We start from the raw sequence: 13999 nt of genomic DNA on the forward strand, positions 1-13999 counted from the left end.
TCAGAATTCAATATGGTAAATATTCACTGTTTTACTGCATATGCTGCATTAAAATCATTTGTATTGCATAACTAAGAATATTTTTGTGGAGAAAATTTTAAAGTACATATAAAAACAAGGAGAAATAAGGACGCCTGGGTGGCTCAGTCAGTTAAGCATCCAACTCTTGGTTTTGGCTCAGGTTGTGATCTCAGGGTCGCGAGATTGAGCTCCACCTTGGGCTCCACCCTCGGCAGGGAGTCTGCCTTTCCCTCTCCCTCTGCCCCTCCCCCTGCTCACACACACTTGTGCTCTCACTTGCTCTCTCTCAATTAAATAAATAAACCTTTAAAAAATAAAATAAAGAGGGGTACCTGGGTGGCTCAGTTGGTTAAGTGTCTGCCTTCAGCTCAGGTCATGATCCCAGAGTCCTGGGATCGAGTCCCACATCGGGCTCCTTACTCAGCAGGGAGCCTGCTTCTCCTCTGCCTGCCACTCCCCCTGCTTTTGTTCTCTCTCTCTCTCTAATAAATAAAAAAAATCTTTAAAAAACAAATTAAATAAAATAAAAATAAAAAGTTTTTAAAATTTTGGTACATATTTTTCTAAATATATACATACTATATTCCTTTATGTGATTTTTTCCTTCAACAACATGTGATTATACTCTACAGTATGTTTTGTAATATTTTTCCCCATTTGCAATGTTTTATAAACATTTTTCTTTTAATAAATATAGTCTTTTTATTTTTTTTAAAGATTTTTATTTATTTATTCATGAGAGACAGAGAGAGAGGCAGAGGGAGAAGCAGGCTCCCCGCAGAGCAGGGAGCCCGATGCGTGACTCAATCCCAGGACCCTGGGATCATGACCTGAGCCGAAGGCAGACACTTAAGGACTGAGCCACCCAGGCACCCTAGACTTTTTTTTAAATATAGACATGTTAATGGCTGTCTAACGTATTACCGTATTGCTAAACCATACTTATTTAACCGGTCTTCTATTTGTTGGGAATTTAGTTTTGATTTTTAAATACATAACCAGAGCTGGATTAATATCTTTGTATAAACATCATTTCATATTTGTTCTATTTCCTTAAAAAAATTCCTAGACTTAGAATCACTGGGTCAAAGGTCATACACATTTTTAAGGCATGTGATCATACATATTGCCAAATTGTCAGAAAGGTGTTTAAAGCAGCTTTTTTTCAATATACCAGCTGTGAATGTCTCCCCTTAGTAAATGTCATATAGCATGTTATAAAGAGTAGGTTCTAGAAAGGTATGGTCTTTGTGTGAATCCTAACTCCAATACTTATATTAATGTTTCCCTGCTGTAATCTTGGGCAAGGAATTTATTTAGCTCTTCTGGGTTCAGTTTCCACTTCTATGAAATGAAAATAATAAGTTTCCAGGGACGCCTGGGTGGCTCAGTTGGTTAAGCATCTGCCTTCAGCTCAGGTCATGGTCTCAGGGTCCTGGGATCAAGTCCCACATCAGGCTCCTTTCTCAGTGGGGAGCCTGCTTTTCCCTCTCCCTCTGCTGTCCACCCTGCTTGTGCTCTCTCTCTCTCTCTCTTTGTATCTCTCTCTCAGACAAATAAATAAATAAAATCTTTAAAAAAAAAAATGTTTCCACATCATGGGACCATTGCCAGAGTTAAAAGTGAAAAGATGGGTGCCTGGCTGGCTCAGTCAGTAGAGCATGAGACTGTTGATCTCATGGTCTTGACTACAAGCCCCACATTGGGGGTAAAGTTAGGAAGGAAGGAAGGAAGGGAGGGAGGAAGGGAGGGAGGGACGGAGGAAGGGAGGAAGGGAGGAAGGGAGGAAGGGAGGAAGGGAGGAAGGAAAAGAAATATGCTTGACTAGTGCCTGACTTAGAGTAACCTCCTTATAGTTATTATAATTATTTTATCTGCTTTAAATTATATTTTTATTGATAGTGAGATCAATATACAATTATATAAAGATTCAGTTTTCTATTTATTTATTGTCCATGCTTGTTTTCCTTTTGTGACTTGACTGTTCGGTTCCTTTGTCTATTTTTATTGGAGTGTTCACCTTTGTTCTTGATTCATAAGTGATTTATATTTTAAGGATAATAACTTATAGGACATATATTTAGCAAATATTTTTGAAATTCATCAATTGAATCTTAGCATTTTTGTGATTATCAAGTAGAAGTTTTTTCAATTTTTTATTATGAAAATTTACACACAAAAAAGTTGGAAGAACAGTAAATGAAATACATTTACCAAACAATTAGATTCAACAATAATTTAATGAATGTCCTTTATCCATCTCTATATATTTTGCTGAGACATTTCAAAATATTTTTGCAGACATCAATACTACTCCCATCCACACGGTTTACCATACACGGCCTAAGAATTGAAACATTCTCATTTTTATCCACAAACATCATTGCTTCAAATATTGGTTACAGCTAGTTTGCAGAAGTTTTTAGTTGTCTCATTAAAATTCTAAGGATAAATAAATAAATAAATAAGCCTACTAGTCTTCAAAATCGAAGCTCTTTCAGGGACTAAGTTCTCGATTCCTGTAAAATTTCTAGTAAGCCTGTAATAACCTACAGAAATCACAAGTGAAAATCACTTTTGCCCATAGCAAACTTTGCACCACGGCTGCTGCAAAGAACAGCAGAAGCACAGAATTCTCCGGAAGCCACAAGAAGCCCAAATCACCCTTCCTCACCCGGCTCCCTCTGTTTTCTAAATATCCCTCATAAAGTAATTCAAATGAGCTGCAGAGCTAAACAGAAGACACCTGGGAGCAACTGCTTGAAAGGCAGTTGTGGAAGTTGTTAGCCTCATATAAACATGAGCAAACAGACCAAATAGCAGCCTGAAATATTTAGTTTAACCCCCCCACCCCGTGCATCTACCGGATGTGCAACTCATCTGTCTGGTAATTACCTCCCATCTCCTAGGCACAAATCTATCTGCTTCAAACATGCCCCAGCAGAGCAGTCTTCCTTTATTCATCTTGGTGCAGTAGAAAAAGAAGGCGTGATGTTCCCGGAATCTTTGTGCAACCACATATGCAATAGAGACAGATTTGTGTTTTTTTCCAGCCATTTCTCTTTACTCAATATTCCACCAGAAGAAGGGAATATTGTTATTGAAATCTAAACCAAATGATGCAAAATAGAGGTTGTGAAATATGTGCTCATTTTAACTCTCCCACTAATGTGACTATTAAAAGTTAGGAGGAATTCAAATATTTTACTTTTGAATATGCCTTAGCAGAGCCTGGAAGTCATTAAAGACTGCAGAGCTCAGCACCTGTTCAGTGACATTTAATGAAAAGCAGAAACATCTCCCTTCAGCCATGAATTCTAACAATTTTAAATTATTACCAGTAATGGGCCTGAAACCCATTATGAAAAGTGTGGGGTTTTTGTGCCCTGGAATTTATATCACCAGCAACTCCTTGGAAGCAGGAACTTGGGCTGCATCTGCAAGAGAGGAGGGAGCATCCCCAATACCTTGTAACCAACTGGGCCTTCGTGACAACCCCTTCCAGCCAGCCCAGCAAGCTGAATACAAAGGGTACTTCCTCCTCTGCCCCGCCACACTCCTTCCTTGCGTTTAAGACTCAAATTCTATTCTCACACACAGCTGTTACTTCTCCACATCTTATTAATGCATAAAAAAAAAGTACTAGCTAATACCTATGATTATTTACAGTTTATGGGATCCCTTTGTATAAATTGTCTTAATACAGGACATGTAAGGGCGCCTGGGTGGCTCAGTCACTTAAGTGTCTGCCTTCAGCTGGGGTCATGATCCCAGGGTGCTGGGATGACGCCCTGCGGACTCCCTGCTCAGTGGGGAGCCTGCTTCTCCCTCTGCCCCTCCCCCACTGCTCATGGGTGCACGCTCTGTCTCAAATAAATAAACCATTTAAAATATATATGCCATGTAATAGACATGCAACCGAGTTCTGCTAAATCAATTTTCTCATTTTTCAGTATTTCACAATGATCCTTCAAGAGAAGACGGGTGAATAATATACCCATTTAGCAGGTAATAAAAGTGGAGCTCAAAGAGATTTCATGACTTTCTCAAGTCATACAGGAAAATGATGCTAGGTCTGTCTCAGGAAGTTAAGTGACAGAACTGAGACATTACCAAATTTTCTGATTGTCAACCCTGTGCTTGCGCCACCTTGACTCTTTAGGTAGTACTCTAATTCTTTTCGAAAGCGGCAAGGCTCTGGATATTTCTACCCTGGGCACCATTCACCACTAGGAAGAGCAATCTGAGAGGGGCTGCAGGAAATGTAGGCGCTGACATATTACTTGTTGCGGTTGAATCAAAATCCCTGCTAAATGGAAAACACGGACATAAACATCCATCACTATGAGAAGGAGCAAGAGAACATGGGTGTTTCACGGAGCAGGGCATTAAGGAAATGGAAACCGCACTGCTGAGTTTCAAAGAGACATGACTAAACTCCAATACAGAGTGCATTTCTGGTAGAGGATTAAAGTCAGAGCTCTGGAAAGATAATTATTACACTGCAGTCGAAGTACCAAGATGGTTAAGGATCCCGGGAATCATGAAAAGCTTAATGTTATGCAATTCAGTATGTGATGCCATGTCCCCCTAGCTTCTGCCACTGGATAAAAAAGATGCTATTTTGTTCCTTCTTTTTATTGTCAACCCTTTGGGGCGCCTGGCTGGCTCAGTCAGTAGAGCATGTGACTGTTGATCTCAGGGTTGTGAGTTCAAGCCCCACATTGGGCGTGGAGCCTACTTAAAATTTTTTTTTAATTTTAAACTAAAAAATAAAAATCTTCTGTTCCTGGGGCGCCGGGCTGGCTCACTCAGAAGAGCATGTGACTCTTGATCTTGGGGTCGTGAGTTCGAGCCCCAGGGTGGGTGTAGAGATTACTAAAAAAATTTAAAAATAAAAAATTAGGGGCTCCTGGGTGGCTCAGTTGGTTGAGCATCTGCCTTTGGCTCAGGTCATGTTCCCAGGGTCCTGGGATCAAGTCCCGCATTGGGCTCCCCGCTCAGCGGGAGCCTGCTTCTCCCTCTCCCTCTGCCTGCCGCTCCCCCTGCTTGTGCTCTCTCTCTGTCTCTCTGTCAAATATGTAAATAAAATCTTTTTTAAAAAAAGTTACAAACAAAATCTTCTATTCCTTCTCACACATCTCCTACCCTGACAGGCGAATCAGGCAGCAGGAGAAGGGATTAGTGGATCATGTTATCAAGAATGAAAGAACTGGACATTTTGCAAGATTGTGTTCACACTGAATGTCATTTGCCAGCCATTGTTGTCTCAACCTAAATGTAATTTAAAGTGTAGTAGAATGGCCATTAGTAGTGAAAGTCAGGGCTCCCAGCTGGCTCAGTCAGTAGAGCACACGACTCTTGATCTTGGGGTCGTGAGTTCAAGCTCCACGCTGGGTGTAGAGATGGCTTAAAAAGGGAAAAAAAAGAAATAATAAAAGCTGGCATTTTGTTTGCTAGGCCCTGTACTGAGTGCTTGACCTGCATTTTCATTTATTCTTCACCCCTTTCCTACTAGACTTGGTCTCTATTACCAGAGAAGAAATCTTAAACACACAGTTAACATGAGCTAAAATTTGCACCCAGTTTTTCTAATGGAAGATTATGAGGCTCTTAACTATTATATTATACTGTCTCTATTGAAATAAAATGGGATATCAAAAAATTAAAATAAATGAAAAGAGAAGGAAATAGTAAAATACATGAGACGTTATTCACATTCTTTTAAAAAACACATTTCATTTTCTTTTTTTTTTTAAGATTTTATTTATTTGACAGAGAGAGACACAGCGAGAGCAGGAACACAAACAGGGGCAGTGGGAGAGGGAGAAGCAGGCTTCCCGCTGAGCAGGGAGCTCAATGCAGGGCTCCATCCCAGGACCCTGGGATCATGACCTGAGCCAAAGGCAGACACACCTAACGACTGAGCCACCCAGGTGTCCCTTTTTTTAAAGGTTTTATTTATTTGTCAGAGAGAGAGCACAAGTGGAGGAGGGGTAGTGGGAGAAGCAGGCTCCCCGCTAAGCAAGTAGCCCGATGCGGGACTTGATCCCAGGACCCCACGATCATGACCCAAGCCGAAGGCAGATGCTTAACCGACCGAGTCACCCCGGCGTCCCATCACTTTCATGTGAAATATGCAGATGATGTGTCCTGTCACATGCACAAAATGTCACTGTAAATGATGCCAATAAAACATTTTCTACACCACAGCTCAGCATTGGGGAACTATGGTGCCCACCGAGGACAGCTATTACAGATGGTTTGGAGGAGGTGAAGACTCTTTAAAGGAAAAAAAAAAGAGTTGAGCTTCTTGAAAGTACCTGAGACCAGAATAGTACAGGTGGTCTTAACAAGCACTTCAAGTAGTTAAGAGAGGTGCAAAGTTGTTTGTTGTGCTGTTTTTTTAAAGTTAATGTTTGTTGACCGTTTTGTGACAATAGCCAAGTTTATTTCAAAATGCTTTACTCAATTACACTGACTAGAAGAGCATTTTAAAGAGAAATTATAGACCTATATGTTTAAGTACAATCCATGAAAATACTGAAAAAGTAATAAGGACATCAATATAAACATTTTGGAAGCTAGTTCTTTGCCTTATATGTAACTATAACTCCCCCCACCTAGGGGTGGGGGGGTGGAGCTCTCTGGGAAGATTAAAAAAAAAAAAAAAACCTGCATGAATGTCTTGACTATACCTCCTCCCTGTACCTTAAAATAATGGAAATAAGATTAACTCTTTTTCCTCTTGCATCTATACGATCCATATTAGGCCTAAAACGTGATAAGCACCCTATCATTTTAAAATTCTCTAAGATGGGATGACTGGGTGGCTTAGGCAGTTAAGTGTCTGCCTTGGGCTTGGGTTGTGATCTCAGGGTCCTGGGATTGAGCCCCGAGTCAGGCTCTCCCCTCAGCAGTGAGTCTGCTTCTCCCTCTCCCTCAACCTCTGTGATCTCTCTCGCTCTCGCTCAAATAAATAAATAAAATCTTTTCTAAAAATTCTCTAAGTTTATAGGGTGCCTGGCTGGCTCAGTTGGTAGAGCATGTGACTCTCTTGATCTCAGATTGTGAGTTCAAGCCCCACATTGGGTGTAGAGATACTTAAAATCTTCAGGGGCGCCTGGGTGGCTCAGTCAGTTAAGCATCAAACTCTTGATTTTGGCTCAGGTCATGATCTCAGGATCATGAGATTAAGCCCCGAATCGGGCTCCGTGCCCTAGCATGGAGCCCGTTTAGGATTCTCTCTCTCCCCCTCTCCCTCTGCCCTTCCCCTTCCCTCTCTCTCAATCCCTAAGAAAATTAAATTAAAATAAAATCTTCAAAAATATATATTTTTTTTTAATTTTCTAAGTTTATATGAAAATTACTTTTCACATGTAAATTCCATAGAAAGAAATGGCTGGGAAGAGTAATGGTCAGAGAAGAAGGCCAGCAATTCAGTTAAGTCTGAATTCATCCCTCGCATGCCCCACCCACCACACACACTAAGTACTTTTGACTTGTCCATCTCAATATATAGTCAATATAGGGGCACCTGGGTGGCCCAGTCCGTTTAGCATCTGCCATCGGCTCAGGCCATGATCCCAAGGTCCTGGGATTGAGCCCCACATCGGGCTCCTTGCTCGGTGGGGAGTTTGCTTCTCCCTCTCCTTCTCCCTGTCCCTCTGCTGCTCCCCCGGCTTGTGCTCTCCTGCTCTCTCTCTCTGTCAAATAAATAAATAAAATCTTTAAAAAATATATGTGTATATAGTCAATATATTCTGATAAGATCTCTTTTAATGAGAATGAAACTAACACCAGCTACACCAAAAAAACACATTTATCTTATGCTAGGACAAAGAAAAATAGAAACAGCTTTGCAATTGAGCAATGTTGTGGAGTTAAATAAAGTCAGTCTAGTAGGTTCTTGTTTCATGATTTAAGATTTAATTCAGAACTTTATTTTTTATACACAAATGGAAACTAGTGAGAAGTCGAATGCTGGTCTTCTATGAGTCTGAGCACCAATTTTAATTAACTGGAAACCATTAACAGTCCTCTCTTTATTCCTTTACTGTCTTTTTTAAAAATTTTTTTCAAGAATTTATTTATTTATCTGAAAGAGAGAGCATGTGCGCACATGAGCAGGGGGGAGGAGCAGGAAGAAGAAGACTCCCTGCTGAGCAGGGAGCCCCATGCAGAGCTCGATCCCAGGACCCTGAGATCATGACCTGAGCCAAAGGCAGCCACTTAACCAACTAAGCCACCCAGATGCCCCCTTTGACTGTACTTTCTACTCAAAATCTGGATGCCTTCCAAAAGGAACTCCATTAATTGAGGGGAATCTTTCCTAAATTTTTGTTTCTCTATAAGTAAATATCACATATTACCCTAATTTGGAATAATGCAATTTCATAGCAGAATATTTATTTTCTCTATGAATCATTTATTTATTTATAAGTTATTCTGAGCTCTCATTTAAAAAAAAAAAAAAAGGGAAAACATCTAGAAACCAGGCACAATTTTTTTAGGGCCATTCATTACAGGACAAAATTTAGCCAGAGAAGCATTCCCATGCTATTACTCTAAAGTACAGAATGAGAACAAATTAGTCATCAAATGTGTAAAGTGACATTTTCATTAGGATACAGGGCAACATGAGAATGAGCAGAATAGGGGAAAAATTTTTTTTCAAAAAAAGGAATACTCCAAAATATGAATAGCAACTGCCTCTAAGTGGTAATATTATGAGTCCTTTTTTTCTTGCTCCTTGCACTTTTTCTATACTCTAAGCCTTATTAAATTTGACAAGGGTACATAAAGATCAAGGACTCAAAATTCCAAAATCATAACGAAGGAGGTTTAGATGTTATTGATCAGGACTCATAGTGCCAAGCTAGTGAGGTAAGTTACTGTCATATGTCCCATATGCGACCCTTCTGTTAGCGCAGGCAACTTTCACGGAGAATGAGACCAGCAGTTTTGCCAACATGATAAAATAATAATTAAGTTCAAATACTTCCTTGTGTTTAAACCCTAAGATTTCAGAGGAAATAAAAATAATATGAAAGGGCCTTTTCGATACTCCTTCTGTGGTTTATTATCGGAAAGCCTGGACATGGTTTTGAAACCAAAGTAATCGATTCCTTCAGACCTAAGTGTTTTAGTTTCTCAGGGTTTACAAAAATCCCTGAAATGGGTACTATTAATCTAACTTGTAGAGTACATAGATTGAAGCTTTATACATTTGCATAAATTAAATGTACCAGTCATTAATCCAGAGCTGACCTTTGTCACTTGGGGGTTGTTTTCGGCTTCTCTGGACACAAAGGGAGTGGACAGTATATTTGAATGACTCCCTTTGTCTGGCATTTTGTGATCCACCAGACAGGTCTTCAGCGTACAATGAGGCAGCTCTGGGCTGTATTTTCTCTTCTGTGTGGACAGTGACAGAGTACTCTTGCGGGATTTAACCCTTACCTTAGTCTGGAAGCCGTGCAAATTAGATGCTTTCACAAAGTAAGAAAAATAACTTCCCAACTACATTACAATATAAACATTTTCCCCTGAACTTAATGCAGTTGAGTCATAAACATGGTTTGTAGCATGGGTGGTCAGAATATAAAAGCACATACAAAGAAGATGGAATCTATTCTGGAAAATATCATTTCCCAATCTGGTAAAGGCCTTCAAAAGTCAGCTATTCTTTGAAGAAATGTTAAATTACATTCTGTTTGTTCTTTATTTTTCAACCCTTCTTTGCTTTATGATTACTAAAAATAAATCAGTTCCCTTGTATATAGTGCAGACAGTGCATGTATAAAGTGCATGCATCACTTTTTTCTATTTTGCTACTTGGAGTTAGGTGTTTGGGACTTACAAAGGTTAACATTTATGAACACAGGTGAAGGTATTATCATGCAGTATTAAAGCAAAAGTCAAGGGGTTTCCTGCGGTGACAACAAAGTCTTCAAATTCCTCTTCTCCACAACAAAAATGCACTTTGGAGTTCCTGTGGTAAAGCTTGGGTGTTCAAGTCTGACTGACAGGGTAAACACAGAATAGCAGATGGCAGGACTCCTGTAGAGAATGTCTTTGCATTCCTTAGCCATCAAGTACATATTGAGTACTTACTATGTACCACACATTCCTCTAAGGTCTACGGATAGAATGAGCACAGAAGACAAGATCCCTACTTTCAAAGAATTTATATTCTAGTGGGGAGAGACCATCGAATGAATAAATAAATTTAAGATTGCATTAAATGTGCCAAAGATAAGAAAACAGGACAATATGAGAGAATATAAGTAAAGGGAGTGGCAGAGAGCACAAGGAAAAGCTATTTTACAGAAGGAAAAAGTTTTCCTTGACCCTCTTAGTGTCCCTGGCTGGGTCTGAACATTGAAGTGACAGAGTAACAGGAGAAAAGCATGTAAATTTATTTAATGTAAGTTTTACATGACATGGGAGCCTTCTGAAGAAAATGAAGAACCAAAGAAACAGGTACTTCTATGTTAGGTTTGATGAAGAGTGGACAGTCAGGTAGATATGTGACAGGGTAGAGTATGAGCTACGTTTAAACTGGGGGAAATTTTAGGAAGGCCTATTTGTTCAGATTTTTCTTGGGGCCCCACTGACTTAGGAGATAAGGATGCACCTTTCCTCTAGGTATAGGAAGGGCACCTCTCACATAAGCTCTTTATCACCTATTTCATGAGGTACAGGAAGAGGGAACGGTCAGAGTGAACTTCCTTCTTCGCTATTTTCTCAAACTCCTTCAGCTTAAGATATTTGGTATGCCAGGTGACATATTTTGGGGTATAATGTCTTAAACCCCATCACTATCCATGTGAAGTTCTGAAGAAGAGATTGCTGAGAAAGGGAGACAGCAGGTGCAAAGACCTGAGCCAAAGGCAGATGCTTAACCCCCTGAGCCACCCAGGCATCCCAAGGCATGGGACTCTTGATCTTGGGGTTGTAAGTTCGAGCCTCACTTTGAGTGTAGAGATTACTTAAAAATAAAAATCTTTAGAAAGCATATTTGCTGTTAAGTCTTTAGCTGAAGTTAGACCATGAAGTCATGTTGGCGTTCTTATTTATGCATCAGTGCATCCTATCTATTATGTATTTGAATAACACCACTTAGTAATGCTATTTATGTTGAAAATATTAGGTCTCTACGTGTATTCAAGAGGGGCTGGCTAGAATCTGATCAACACTCACTCCCAGGTGGAAGAAGGAAAAATCATTGGTGTGGGAATAAAAAACGTATTACCTTTCACTAATCCACCATAGTGGGACTGTAAGCGCAGGACAAAATTTGCTAACACAGATCTTCATGACAGTTTGAGAGATAGTTTATGCAAACCACACCTAGTGTTATCCATACTTCATTTTTAATCTGTAGGTAGCATTGAGAAATCATTAAAAGTAAATGGTCTCCAGAAAGATAGAAGAGAAAGCCAACTCTTTAGTAATTCTGCCTTGAGATTCCCCCCCCATTTTATTGATTGAAATGAAATGATTAAAAAAAAATGAAACTAAAAAGGAATCTGAGAAACAGAACAGGGATTCAGCAGAAAACAAAGTGAAGAGGTCAATCACCTTTGTCAATTTTATTTTTTTTAAGCGAGGTTTTAAAGAAAATAACACTCCATTGTCCTCTGCTACAATCAGGAGGAAACATTGATATGTTAACAACCCTCTCTGCCTCTCTTGTTGAGGTGTGATTAGATGACTAGCAAAGTAATTTAAAAACTTAAAATTGTTTCCATGAGATTGTAACTCCAGCTCCATAACATCCTTAAATCCATTTAACTTGCTATGGCTTTTGGGTTACATTTTACCAAGAGCAATCATGTTGTATGGTAACTACATTTGCAAAACAGATTTTCCTAGAACTAAACAAATACAGACTGAACCGAAATTCCTTCACAGTCAAGCTCTCTCCTTTTAGCCTCCTCTTTGTCCTGGTGCCTCTGCTCTTTCTCTCGTTACATCTTCCCATTCTTCCCTTTTACTTCACACTTTAGTCTTTTCCTTTTCAAATGACCAGATTGCCATAAACATTTTTCCTTCACACACACACAACACACACAAACTGCATCTGCTGCTGATTGGCTTCTTCCAAAAAGGACAAAGGGTCAAGTTAGAGAAGCCATTCCTCAGTTTGTTTCTAGAGATTTGGCAGACTGGCTGAAATCAGTAGAAGTGACTGTCATTACAACTCTGCAGACAATTAAGTAATTGGATCCGTATGTGCTGGCTTACACGATTTTAAAAAGAAGTTAACTTCACAGTGAAGTTCTGATCTCAGTAAGAAAGGGTGCAGAAATAAAAGGACACACCTATAATTATTCATCTAGTTTACTTCTTACCAAGTTAGTATACCAGTCTTTTATAGAGAATTTGTATTCATCCTGTAACAGCTTTTTGTGCTTGTCTTATAGAGGAATTGGATGTTTTAAAGTATTCATGAGAAAGTACTAGCCTAACCTAAATAATTAAATTTCTTTAAGTACATGCTTACATATTCTATAACTCTCTAACCATTATATTTCTAAAAATAACATTTGACCAGGAGTTTAGCAGAGTCAGAAATCCAGGATGATTTGTTCACTGGAAGACAAGTGCGTTAATAAGACATAACATGCAAATAAAGCTTTATTAAAAATACAAAATTATTTTCACTGTAAATACTTAGGGAAACTTCACCAAGTTTAACATATGATAAGGATTGTTTTACTCCTGCATCTGTGGAGAAGTAGTTAGCAACTGAGAACAGCAACTCTGTGGTGTCCCTGCCTGGAAATGCTAGGTGTGTTGTTGACTCTCTGTATAACCTTGGAAAACCATCTCATTCCTCTATACCTACGTTGAGCAGAAGAGGGTTGTTATGAAGATTAAGTCAGTTAATTCAAGTAAAGTTCCTACAATGCTTGGCATATAGCAGGGGATACAGAAAGGATCTTTCCCGTTAAACTTGCTTCTAACAAGAACCGTAACCGGGGCATGTTTGTTCTGTCATTAACTTGCTTTGGTTTCGGCAAGCCATTGGATGCCAGTTTTCTCACTGAGAGAAAGAGAGCAGATTGGACTTCATTTCTTTCTTTCTTTCCTTTTTTTGGACTTCATTTCTAACATTCCTCCTAGATCTCTTTCCAGGACTTTTATCAAACTTCAAAAGCACATAAACTGGTTTACATATTGGTGTGGGGGGGGGGTAATATGGGCTCAACAAATCTAAAACGGTCACAGTAATTGAGTGATTGATCACAAACATTTCCAGTTCAGGTGCCAAGTTTGGGGAATGCAGAAGTCACAACATAATATAAACAATAAAATACCCATTCCAGTCAGGGCAAGAGGCACGACAGAGAACCGTATCCAACATTCTTATCAAATAGCCCATGTGGGCACTTCGCGTAGTAAGGGAGCTGGAAATTATTCTGGACGGGTTATCGGGAAGACAGTCAGGCAAAGTGTGGCAGTGCTAAACAACTGGGCTGAGCATCCTGGGATAACATTAATTGGACTGGATTCTCTGAGAAAGAAAAATGATATTTTGCAGCATACTCCTAGGGAGTGAAATAAGGGTCAGGGTTGAAAGGATAAAATACTTGGAAATTGATCAACAAAAATTTCTGTACTTTGTCAACCACACATCAATTAGTATGATACCACCCTACTGTTCTATTTGAGACATGGATGCTCTGGGCTTACATTTTTTCTTTCTCATAAACTGCAACAAAATCGCTGCATAGGTGAAGTGTTCATTTTATGTTTATTAAATAAATTAATGAACCCTCTTAAATTTTCAGCCAAAGGAAATTAAAGTAGAGCCAAAAGCTGGGGTTTCAGAGAACTTAAGATTCTGTCAATTTAAAGTCTAAATGCCGCACTTTTTAAATGAAGGATCTGACATAAAACTTGGCCAAAACCATATGACTTAGTGACAGGAACCAGGACTAAAACTTCAAGTTGCCTGTCTCCCACG

The 13999-nt window shown here is 39.3% G+C and overlaps 1 non-coding gene across 1 annotated transcript; it reads left to right on the forward strand.

Annotated features, from left to right (window-relative positions):
* Positions 1–4679: 4679 nt before the first annotated feature.
* Positions 4680–4752, forward strand: TRNAN-GUU (transfer RNA asparagine (anticodon GUU)). Its single transcript has one exon. It is a non-coding gene; the product is annotated as a tRNA-Asn (tRNA).
* Positions 4753–13999: the final 9247 nt, after the last annotated feature.

Source organism: Mirounga angustirostris, unplaced genomic scaffold (genome assembly GCF_029215605.1).
Source record: "Mirounga angustirostris isolate CCGP_5_RB_7025 unplaced genomic scaffold, mMirAng1.0.hap1 SCAF_2, whole genome shotgun sequence".
Classification (NCBI taxonomy): domain Eukaryota; kingdom Metazoa; phylum Chordata; class Mammalia; order Carnivora; family Phocidae; genus Mirounga; species Mirounga angustirostris.